We start from the raw sequence: 12,820 nt of genomic DNA on the forward strand, positions 1-12,820 counted from the left end.
CCACAAAGTGACGCTTATGTCTTCCTCGGCCACCCTCCCTCATTCTCTATTTTACAAATGATTATTAGGTTTCATTGACTTTATCTCCCTTATTTTTTCCGGGTGGGGACTACAGGGGCTCACCGAGCGCAGTGCAGTGACGCCATCGTGGCCCCCTGCAGCCCGGGGCTCCTGGGCTTCTCCCGCCTCAGCCCCAGAGCAGCCAGGACCACAGGTACGACACCGCGCCTAGCTATATATACATATATGCATTACAGAATGGACCATTTTAACCATTGTTAAGTGTACAATTCAGTGTTAAGTGCATTCATCACGTTATTCAATGGCACTACCATTTTCAGAACTTTTTAATCACCCCAAATAGAAACCTTGTACCCATAATATTCCTCTCTCCCTTCAGCCCTGGTGACCTCTATTTTGTCCTTATGAATTTGGCTATTCTGGGTAATTCATATAAGTGGAATTATTCAATATTTGCCCTTTTGTGTTTGGCTTTCTTTTTTTTCTTTCAGAGATAGTCTCACTTTGCTGCCCTCGGTAGGGTGGTGTGGTGTTACAGCTCATCACAGCAACCTCAAACTCCTGGGTTTAGGCGATTCTCTTCCTCAGCCTCCCAGGTAGCTGGGGCTACAGGCGCCTGCCACAACGCCCGGCTATTTTTTTGTTGCAGTTTGGCCAGAACTGGGTTTGAACCCGCCACCCTCGGTATATGGGGCCAGCGCTCTACCCACTGAGCCACAGGCGCCACCCTTGTGTTTGGCTTTCAAGGTTCATCCCTGTTATAGCACATCGCAGAATTTCATTCCTTTTTATGGCCAAATAACATTTCATGGTGTATATATATATGTTTCGATAATCCATTCATCTGTCAATGGACATTTGTGCTGTTGCCATGTCCCCTGGTTAGCTGGACTGCTGTCCCGGAATACCATAAACTCATAAACTGGACAGCTTAGCCAGCAGACACTTATTTCTCACAGTTGTGGAGGCTGCAAAGTTCAAGATGAAGGTGCTGGCAGCTTTGGTTCTAGTGAGACCTTTGGTCCTGGCTTGCAGACAGCCACCTTCCGGCTATGTTCTCACACAGCGTGGAGAGTTAAGAAGGCTTCGGTCTTTTTTTCCCTCTTCTTATAAGGACGGTAATCTCATTATGGAGGTTTCACCCAAACGACCTCATCTAAACCTAATTATTGCCAAAGGCCCTTCCTCCTGATACCAGCATCTTGAGGTAGGGTAGGCAGGGCTTCAATATATTTATGGACATATTTACTGAAGCGGGGAGAGGGAAGGACACAAACATTTAGCTCACAATACCAGCTTTTGACCTAGGTATTTATTTTAAAATAGCATTTTTTTTCTTATATAAGTAGTGAATGCTAGTAATACAAAATTGAAAATGTATGAAGAAGAATATAATGTCCCTGGCCTGGGTAGAGTGGCATGGGGTTGGTGGTCCCCATCTCATAGCAAAGCAACCCCTTGATTATCCCAGCTTAGCTTTTGGTCTGCGCCCATGTCTGGGTCATGTCTTGGACAGATGAAAAGAAAAAAAATTGTAATGAAAAAGAATATAAAATGCACTGTAATTCCAACTATGTCAATTGTGGACATTTTATTTCCAGTTTTCTTTACATGCATGTGTGTGTGTGTGTGTGTGTGTGTGTGTGTTTTCTACCAATTTAAAATCTTTATGTAATTTTGAGTCTATTTTTTGTATCAAATATATATATTTTTTTTTTGGCCGAGGCTGGGTTTGAACTCACCACCTCTGGAATATGGGGCCAGTGCCCTACTCCTTGAGCCAAAGGTGCCACCCTACATTGAATATTTTTATAAGCATTTCCCCATGTTACTAAACATTTTTTTGTAAACAGTACCTCTGATGATGCATAAAATTCCATTACAAACATATCAAAATTAATTTTCCTATTGTTGGATCTTTAGATTGTCACTTTTTTTTTTTTTTTTTACTATTTTAAACAATACTGGAAATGACTTTTTTTTTCTGGAAATAACTTTTTTTTTTTTTGTAGAGACAGAGTCTCACTGCGCTGCCCTTGGTAGAGTGCTGTGGCGTCACACAGCTCACAGCAACCTCTAACTCTTGGGCTTACGCGATTCTCTTGCCTCAGTCTCCCCAGCAGCTGGGACTACAGGCGCCCGCCGCAAAGCCCGGCTATTTTTTTTGTTGCAGTTCGGCCAGGGCTGGATTTGAACCCGCCACCCTCGGCATATGGGGCCGGCGCTCTACTCACTGAGCCACAGGCGCCGCCCCTGGAAATAAATTATTTTATTTATTTATTTTTTTTGTGGTTTTTTGGCCGGGGCTGGGTTTGAACCCACCACCTCCGGCATATGGGACCGGCGCCCTACTCCTTGAGCCACAGGCGCCGCCCAGAAATAAATTATTATTATTATTATTATTTTTTGTAGAGACAGAGTCTCACTACTTTATGGCCCTTGGTAGAGTGCCTTGGCATCAAACAGCTCACAGCAACCTCCAACTCCTGGGCTTAAGTGATCCTCCTGCCTCAGCCTCCCGAGTAGCTGGGACTACAGGCGCCCGCCACAACGCCCAGCTATTTTTTGGTTGCAGTTTGGCCGGGGCCGGGTTTGAACCTGCCACCCTCAGTATATGGGGCCGGCGCCTTACCAACTGAGCCACAGGCGCCGCCCGAAATAAATTATTTTTAATGTGGATTTTTCTTTTTGTTCTTGTCTTATTTATTATTATTATTGATAAGATGTATTAAAGGACATTAGAACTTTGTGAATCTCATACAACTTTAGGACACATACTAATAACATGCTTATTTAAATATAAGCCAAAGAAAGTTAAACGTTATTCGGTATTTGACAATGCTTCCTGTATGGATTTTCATATACCAAATAAGGCTGCTATGTAGCTCTTAAATTTTCAGTGGCTATAATATTTAGAAAGCTAATGCAAGGTCAGAAATTTGATTTTGAAAAGTTTGTCAAATATTAAAGGTTTATAACATTTATTGTCATAAAACACTTATTTTCATAAAGTACGATCTCAAGCTACTATAGAATAGTCATTTTTTCAGCCAAAGTGATAAACATTTCAAAAAGCAAAAAATATTACTCTCATAACTTTCATGCTTATTTAGTTTTAATAATTTGAAGTATTTTTGAAACTTTTGAATTAGGCAAATTATTTTTCCAAAAGCCACTTTTCTATGTCTCCTTATAAACTTTTTTCCCAAGAAAAAAAATCTACGTGCATTTTTTTCCTTCTGTGTATATAATTGTTTCTCTTATATTTGGTAGTTTTTTTATTTGTTTGTTTGTTTGATTGTTGGGGATTCATTTAGGGTACAAGAAGCCAGGTTACACTGATTGCATTTGTTAGGTAAAGTCTCTCTATATTTGGTAGTTTTGATTACATGCATTAATTATAATATTAACTCTTAGTAACTCTTACTTTTAATCTAGCGAGTTAAAGTAACTTTGTGTTGTTATCAGTCCCTAATTGTATTAGTATGCCTAAATATATTTAGCTTTCTCTCTCTCTTTTTTTTTTTTACATATACACGTTTATTTGGTTTTTGTCCGTGTTTTATATCTTCTTAGAATGGATTCCTAGAAATGGAATTATGGGAATAAAAGGTATGGAAATATTTTTAAGATTATTGATACACACTGCCTTTCCAAAAGGCTATGCTAATTTACATTGCCACCAGCTGGATGGGGTGTCCTCTGTGCCTCTGAGATGGTTCCTACTGGTCTCTGCTCTGGAATTCACAGCCTGTGTGGGCCCCTTTAGTTGATCTATGTGACCAATAACATAGGGCAGAAGTGATGGGATGTTACCTTTTCCAGAGTAAGTTATAAAAAAGATGGTGGTGTCTGTTTTGGGACGGGCATGTGCACCATGAGGGATCATTTGCTCTGGGAAAAGCCAGGCAGTGAGCAAAGCCAGGGAGAGGTCCACACAGTGAGAAACTGGGCCTCCTGCCAACAGCCACAAGAGGGAACTGTTTCTCCTGTTTCATTGCTTTTGCTTTTTGATGTACACAAACTTTGTTTATCATCTAATCTCTCTTTCCCTATATACTCTCCTTCCCTACCTTTTAATTAAAAAAAAAAAAAAAACTTACCAAATTAATACATATGTATGGTAAAAAGTCAAATAATTCTATATATAGAATTTTTAGAGTGAAAAACATTATAGAATGTTTACAGGGCAAAACAGGGGTTCCCTGCCTTCTCCTTCAGTCTCAGTAACTGTCTCGGGTGGAATTTGATCAGAGAAACAACCACTGGGAGCAGGATCTAAGAAATTTTATGTGATTGTGAGAGCTCACTGACCGGTCTATGGAGGGCTGTTGCTTCTGTGTTTGGAGGTGAGGTCTTAAATGAGCTGGGCCCACCGAGAAAGGAACAAGAGACACACCCTCACCAAGTCTCCGCCTCAGATGACACAGGTGATCTGCAGGAGAAACTGTGCCCTTACCTGGAGCTAAACGTGCACCTGGCCCAGGAGTTGCTGAAGCTACAGTCACTCCTGAGTTCTTTCCCAGAATCATGGCGTGAACATAAGAAATTAATGAAATCTTTGCATTTAATTTCTGAGCTGATCATTTAGCTCCCTTGCAAAAGTTTAAGAACTACTATTTATATAATGTTCCATATATGTATGGGGCTAAAAACCAGTGGTCCCTCACCACCAGTTGGACAGTGTACAAATATGTGTGCATGCCCTTTGTAGAAAATTTGGGAAAATACTGAGAAATATAAAGCGGAAAATAGTAGCTATAGAAAACCTCTGCTGATGCACTAACATTCTGGGAGTATTTTGTTTGTGGAATTGATTTTTTTGTTTGTTTGTTTTTTTCCCAGAGGCAGAGTCTTACTCTGTTGTCCAGGCTAGAATGCAGTGGCATGATCATAGCTCACTGCAGGTTTGAACTCCCGTGGTCAAGGGATCCTCCTGTCTCACCCTCCCGAGTTGCTGGGACTACAGGTGTGCACCACTTGGCTCAGATCTATATTATACAGTTCTATTTCTGCTTTTGTTCTCATATATTGTGAACCTGTCCCTTATCACTAACAATTTTCATTTCGGATGCACACACACGCTGTATTTTATCTAAACATTCCCTTCCTGTTGCTCATTCAGGTTTCCTCCTCCCTGGCATTGACCTTCCCCAGGCTTACATTTCTTAAGGGTGGGAGGTACACTCTCCTACAAAAGGTATGGCTCATGGCTAGGCACTGTGGCTCATGCCTGTAATCCTACCACTCTGGCAGGCTGAGGCATGACAATTGCTTGAGCTCAGGAGTTCAAGACCAGCCTGAACAAAAGTGAGAGCAGTCTCTACTAAAAATAGAAAAATAGGCAGGCATTGTGGAGGCTGCCTATAGTTCCAGTTACTCAAGAGGCCGAGGCAGCAGGATTACTTGAGCCCACGAGTTTGAGGTTGCAGTGAGTTATGCTAATACCACAGTACTATAGCCTAGGCAACAGAGTGAGGCTCTGTCTCAAAGAGAAAAAAAAAACAGGTATGGCAGAGACATCTGGTGTGAAGGAGCACATTTTTTTTTTTTTTTTTGCAGTTTCTGGCCAGGACTGGGTTTGAACACGCCACGTCCAGCATATGGGGCCAGTGTCCCACTCCGTTGAGCCACAGGTGCCACCCAGCAGCACAGTTCTTTTTTTTTTTTTATTGTTGGGGATTCATTGAGGGTACAATAAGCCAGTTACACTGATTGCAATTGATAGGTAAAGTCTCTCTTGCAATCATGTCTTGCCCCCATAAAGTGTGACACACACCAAGGCCCCACCCCCCTCCCTCCATCCCTCTTTCTGCTTCCCCCCCATAACCTTAATTGTCATTAATTGTCCTCATATCAAAATTGAGTACATAGGATTCATGCTTCTCCATTCTTGTGATGCTTTACTAAGAATAATGTCTTCCACTTCCATCCAGGTTAGTACGAAGGATGTAAAGTCTCCATTTTTTTTAATGGCTGAATAGTATTCCATGGTATACATATACCACAGCTTGTTAATCCATTCCTGGGTTGGTGGGCATTTAGGCTGTTTCCACATTTTGGCGATTGTAAATTGAGCTGCAATAAACAGTCTAGTACAAGTGTCCTTGTGATAAAAGGACTTTTCTCCTTCTGGGTAGATGCCCAGTAATGGGACTGCAGGATCAAATGGGAGGTCTAGCTTGAGTGCTTTGAGGTTTCTCCATACTTCCTTCCAGAAAGGTTGTACTAGTTTGCAGTCCCACCAGCAGTGTAAAAGTATTCCCTTCTCTCCACATCCACGCCAGCATCTGCAGTTTTGAGATTTTGTGATGTGGGCCATTCTCACTGGGGTTAGATGATATCTCAGGGTTGTTTTGATTTGCATTTCTCTAATATATAGAGATGATGAACATTTTTTCATGTGTTTGTTAGCCATTCGTCTGTCATCTTTAGAGAAAGTTGTATTCATGTCTCTTGCCCATTGATATATGGGATTGTTGGCTTTTTTCATGTGGATTACTTGCCCATTGATATATGGGATTGTTGGCTTTTTTCATGTGGATTAATTTGAGTTCTCTATAGATCCTAGTTATCAAGCTTTTGTCTGATTGAAAATATGCAAATATCCTTTCCCATTGTGTAGGTTGTCTCTTTGCTTTGGTTATTGTCTCCTTAGCTGTACAGAAGCTTTTCAGTTTAATGAAGTCCCATTTGTTTACTTTTGTTTTTGTTGCAATTGCCATGGCAGTCTTCTTCATGAAGTCTTTCCCCAGACCAATATCTTCCAGTGTTTTTCCTATGCTTTCTTTGAGGATTTTTATTGTTTCATGCTTTAAATTTAAGTCCTTTATCCATCTTGAATCAATTTTTGTGAGTGGGGAAAGGTGTGGGTCCAGTTTCAGTCTTTTACATGTAGACATCCAGTTCTCCCAACACCATTTATTGAATAGGGAGTCTTTCCTCCAAGGTATGTTCTTGTTTGGTTTATCGAAGATTAGGTGGTTGTTAGTTTCATTTCTTGGTTTTCAATTCAATTCCAAGTGTCTATGTCTCTGTTTTTGTGCCAGTACCATGCTGTCTTGAGCACTATGGCTTTGTAGTATAGACTAAAATCTGGTATGCTGATGCCCCCAGCTTTATTTTTATTACTAAGAACTGCCTTAGCTATACGGGGTTTTTTCGGGTTCCATACAAAACGCAGAATCATTTTTTCCAAATCTTGAAAGTACGATGTTGGTATTTTGATAGGAATGGCATTGAATATGTAGATTGCTTTGGGAAGTATAGACATTTTAACAATGTTGATTCTTCCATCCATGAGCATGGTATGTTCTTCCATTTGTTAATATCCTCTGCTATTTCCTTTCTGAGGATTTCATAGTTTTCTTTATAGAGGTCCTTCACCTCCTTCGTTAGGTATATTCCTAGGTATTTCATTTTCTTTGGAACTATGGTGAAGGGAGTTGTGTCCTTAATTAGCTTCTCATCTTGACTGTTATTGGTGTATACAAAGGCTACTGACTTGTGGACATTGATTTTATATCCTGAAATATTACTGTATTTTTTGATGACTTCTAGGAGTCTTGTGGTTGAGTCTTTAGGGTTCTCTAAGTATAAGATCATGTCGTCAACAAAGAGGGAGAGTTTGACCTCCTCTGCTCCCATTTGGATTTCCTTTATTTCCTTGTCTTGCCTGATTGTATTGGCTAGAACTTCCAGCACTATGTTGAATAGTAAAGGTGACAAGGACAACCTTGTCTGGTTCCAGTTCTAAGAGGAAAAGCTTTCAGTTTTACTCCATTCAGTAAAATATTGGCTGTGGGTTTGTCATAGATAGCTTCAATCAGTTTTAGAAATGTACCACCTATGCCTGTACTCTTCAGTGTTCTAATTAGAAAAGGATGCTGGATTTTATCAAATGCTTTTTCTGCATCTATTGAGAGGATCATGTGATCTTTATTTTTGCCTCTGTTAATATGGTGGATAACGTTTATGGACTTGCGTATGTTAAACCAGCCTTGCATCCCTGGGATGAAGCCTACTTGATCATGATGAATGACTTTTTTGATGATAAGCTGTAATCTATTGGCTAGGATTTTGTTGAGAATTTTTGCATCTATATTCATGAGTGAGATTGGTCTGAAATTCTCCTTTTTGTTTGGGTCTTTTCCTGGTTTTGGTATCAGATTGATGTTTGCTTCATAGAATGTGTTGGGGAAGATTCCTTCTTCCTCAATTTTTTGGAATAATTTCTGCAGTACAGGAATAAGCTCTTCCGTGAAGGTTTGATAGAATTCTGGAGTGAAGTCATCTGGACCAGGGCATTTTTTGGTTGGAAGATTTTTTATTGTTTCTTTGATCTCAGTGCTTGAAATTGGTCTGTTCAGGAGCTCTATTTCTTCCTGGCTGAGTCTAGGGAGAGGGTGTGATTCCAAATGTTTCTCCATTTCCTTAACATTGTCAAATTTCTGGGCATAGAGTTTCTGGTAGTATTCAGAGATGATCTCTTGTATCTCTGTGGGATCAGTTGTTGTTTCCCCTTTATCATTTCTGATTGAGGTTACTAGAGATTTTACTTCTCTATTCCTCATTAGTCTGGCCAATGCTTTATCTATTTTATTTATTTTTTCAAAAAAACAACTCCTTGTTTCATTAATTTTCTGAATGATTCTTTTGTTTTCAATTTCATTGATCTCTGATTTGATTTTGGATATTTCTTTTCTTCTACTGAGTTTAGGCTTAGATTGCTCTTCTTTTTCCAATTCCATAAGATCTCTTGTGAGATTATTGATGCGCTCTCTTTCTGTTTTTCGAATGTAGGCATCTAAAGTGATGAATTTTCCTCTCAAAACTGCTTCTGCAGTATCCCACAGGTTTTGGTAGCTTGTGTCTTCATTGTTGTTCTGCTCAAGGAAGTTAATGATTTCCTGTTTTATTTCTTCCTGCACCCATCTGTTATTCAACAGAAGATTGTTTAATTTCCATGCCTTTGGGTGGGGTGAAGCATTTTTGTTAGAGTTGAGTTCCACCTTTATTGCCTTATGGTCTGAGAAGATACAAGGTAAAATTTCAATTCTTTTGATTCTGTTGATATTTGTTTTGTGTCCCAGGATATGATCAATTTTGGAGAGTGTTCCATGGGGTGATGAGAAGAATGTATATTCTTTATCTTTGGGGTGGAGTGTTCTATATGCGTCTATCAAGCACAGTTGTTCTAGGGTCTCATTTAAATCTCTTATATCTTTGTTTAATTTCTGGTTAGAGGATCTGTCCAGCTCTGTAAGAGGAGTGTTAAAGTCCCCTGTCATTATGGTATTATCAGATATCATATTGCTCAGACTGAGTAAGGTCTGTTTCAAGAATCTGGGAGCATTTAAATTGGGTGCATAAATATTTAGAATTGAAACATCTTCTTGTTGTAATTTTCCCTTGACCAATATAAAGTGACCATCTTTGTCTTTTTTGACTTTAGTTGCTTTAAATCCACATGTATCTGAAAATAAGATTGCAACTCCTCTTTTCTTCTGAATTCCATTTGCCTGAAAAATTGTCTTCCAACCCTTGACTCAGAGCTTTAATTTGTCTATTGAAGCCAGGTGTGTTTCTTGCAGACAGCAAATGGATGGCTTGTGTTTTTTAATCCAGTCAGCCGATCTATGTCTTTTCAGTGGGGAATTCAAGCCATTAACATTTATTGAGATAATTGATAAATGTGGTAGTATTCTATTCGTCTTATTTTGTGAGAGTCCATTGCTTAGTTTTATCTTTTGCATCAGTGTGGAGGTTAGGTTCTGTCCTTTGGTTTCTGAGTTCTTACTTTGCTGCTGATCCATTGTGGTGGTCAGTGTGCAGAACAGGTTGAAGTATTTCCTGTAGAGCTGGTCTTGTTGTGGCGAATTTCCTCAATGTTTGTATATCCGTAAATGATTTGATTTCTCCGTCAATTCTGAAGCTTAGCTTAGCAGGGTACAGAATTCTGGGCTGAAAATTGTTCTGTTTAAGTAGATTAAAGGTAGATGACCATTGTCTTCTTGCTTGGAAAGTTTCATTAGAGAAGTCTGCGGTCACTCTGATGGATTTGCCCTTGTAGGTCAACTGGCGCTTACTCCTGGCAGCTTGCAGAATCTTTTCTTTTGTCTTGACTTTGGACAGGTTCATCACAATGTGTCTTGGAGAAGCTCGGTTAGAGTTGAGGCGACCTGGGGTCCGATATCCCTCTGAAAGCAGTGTGTCAGAATCTTTGGTGATATTTGGGAAATTTTCTTTTATAATGTTCTCTAGTATGGCTTCCATTCCTCTGGGGCATTCTTCTTCCCCTTCTGGGATTCCTATAACTCATATGTTGGAATGCTTCATAAAGTCCCATAATTCTGACAGTGAATGTTCTGCTTTCTCTCTCTTCTTTTCTACCTCTTTTACTATCTGAGTTATGTCAAGAACTTTGTCTTCTACCTCTGAAATTCTTTCTTCTGCATGGTCTAACCTGTTGCTGATACTTTCCATTGCATCTTTAAGTTCCCTAATTGACTGTTTCAGTTCCTTCAGCTCTGCTATATCCTTTTTATATTCTTCATATCGTTCATCTCTTATTTGATTCTGTTTTTGGATTTCCTTTTGGTTATTTTCCACTTTATTAGCAGTTTCCTTCATTGTTTCCATCATTTCTTTCATTGTTTTCAACATGTGTATTCTAAATTCCCTTTCTGTCATTTCTAACATTTCTTTATAGGTGGAATCATCTGCAGTAGCTACATCATGGTCCCTTGGCGGGGTTGTTCTGGACTGGTTCTTCATGTTGCCTGGAGTTTTCTGCTGATTCTTCCTCATGAGTGATTTCTTTTATCTGTTTCCTTGCCCTAATTTTCCTTTCACTTCCTCTTGCTCTTTAAGTTCTCATGCCTGTGGACTAAAGGTTACAGGATCAGAAGGGTGAGAAGGTTGAGGAGCAAAAAAGGGATGAAAGAAAGGAGGACCGAGTGATAAGAAAAAAAAGAAAGATAGAGAAACGAGAGGGGGTGGGGATAAGGAATATTGACAAAAAGAAGAGAGGCACAGAAAGAGAGAGACAGGGCAATATAGGTGTACAGTAGGGTACTTTGATACAAGCTTAAAAAAACCCCACCTTCTGGGGTTGCCCAGTTGGGTGGTTCCCTTGAGGTCAGTAGCTCTTTGCTAACCTGATCAGACACAGTACCCCACCTCCACCAAGTAGAGAGGAAAGACAAAAATGCTATAAATCAAACCAAAACAAGCAAACAGAAAACTTTACGGGATAAAACTGGGTGAAAAACCAAATAATAGCGGTAGAAACACTAGCAAAAATGAAGTTCTAGTTATTGAAAATGGCAGCAATGGGAAATTATAATTAAACTAGAAAAATTGAGAAAGAAAAGGATCTGTATGGAAAAGGTTGAAATTAAAAAACAAAACAATATCAACAACATCAAAATAAACAAAAAAACCCAACCAAACCAAAAAAAAAAAAAAAAACACACCCCAAAACAAAGCAGTATGTATATGTTATTAAATATTGTCTGGGCAACACGTGGTCTTCTGGGGTATGAGATGTTAATCACAGTTCTGATACGACTGGAGGCTGCTCATTTCTCAAACCCCAGCAGGTAGACACCCTAAATCTCTCTTCAGCCCACTTAAAAGGCACTTTGAAATTTTAACCTTCTGAGCAGAAGCTTTCCCAGGAAAGTGCTTGTCGCTGGAATCACTGCTGAAGTGGCTATCCACTTACCCAGTGTGCCAAAACCGGTCTCACTCTGCCCCTGAGGGTTAGGGCTGCAAGGCGGCTCAGACCCCACCCTTAGGCTACTTGGTCGCTGGGTTACCAGCTCCCACCCAATTCTAGCTCTGTGACCCTGAGGGCAGAGCTTGCCGGGGCAGACCGCTCACAATGGCTCCCTGTGACCCACAGCCAAACACTATTAGCTCCGTCTGGCTCAGCGGCTCAGACTGGAGCCCTAGACAATGGCCAAAGTTCTCCGCACTCTCGCTCAGGCTCTCCCCAAGGCAGTTCAACTGAGTGCCAAGTCCAAAGACACCAAAACAGTTCACAGGTAAGGCCTTTCTGGTTTGCAGTCTCGCTGCTACTGAACTTACAGTTGCGGGCGGGTTTAGACGGATTGAACACACGCGACCACTTGCCGGTTTTCCACTGTTTTAGTCCTCCTCTTGGGGTCCAGAAGTCTCTCGCTGACTCCCTGTATCCTCACAGGGGTGATGATTGGCAGATCCCACCAGCCAGAGATGCCTGGAGTCCTATCTCCCCAGACTCACGGTGCCCAGATGCAAGGAAGCTATTACTCGGCTGCCATCTTGCTCCCCCTCCCCATTCTTCAGTTTTTCTAAAATCTATTTATTGATAAAGAATCTATCTGCTCCATTCTAAGTACTATAATATTGTTTTTTGGTTTCTATTTTAAAAATTTATTATTTTTATTTATCCATTTTTAACCAGTTTCACTCTATCACCCTGGGTAGAGTGCTGTGACATCATAGCTCACAGCAACCTCAAGTACTTGGGCTTGAGCAATCCCTCTTGCCTCAGCCTCTCCAGTAGCTGGAACTACAGAGGCCCACCACCATGCCCGGCTAGTTTTTCTGTTTTTAGTAGAGAAAGGGTTTCACTCTTGCTCAGGCTGGTCTCAAACTCCTGAGCTCAAGCAATCCACCTGCCTTGGCCTTCCAGAGTGCTAAGATTACAGATGTGAGCCACTAGGCCTCGCCTGGTTCTCTTTTTAAATATCATTTTTGGGTAGAAAGCACTAAATTGTTTAAATGACATAAAATAATTCCAAAGCAAATA

At 40.4% G+C, this 12,820-nt stretch overlaps 1 pseudogene; it reads left to right on the forward strand.

Annotated features, from left to right (window-relative positions):
* The first annotated feature begins 1,426 nt into the window (after positions 1-1,426).
* On the forward strand, positions 1,427-1,541 carry LOC128560631 (uncharacterized; annotated as a pseudogene).
* The last annotated feature ends 11,279 nt before the right edge of the window (positions 1,542-12,820 follow it).

This window comes from Nycticebus coucang, chromosome 11 (genome assembly GCF_027406575.1).
Source record: "Nycticebus coucang isolate mNycCou1 chromosome 11, mNycCou1.pri, whole genome shotgun sequence".
In the NCBI taxonomy this organism is placed as follows: domain Eukaryota; kingdom Metazoa; phylum Chordata; class Mammalia; order Primates; family Lorisidae; genus Nycticebus; species Nycticebus coucang.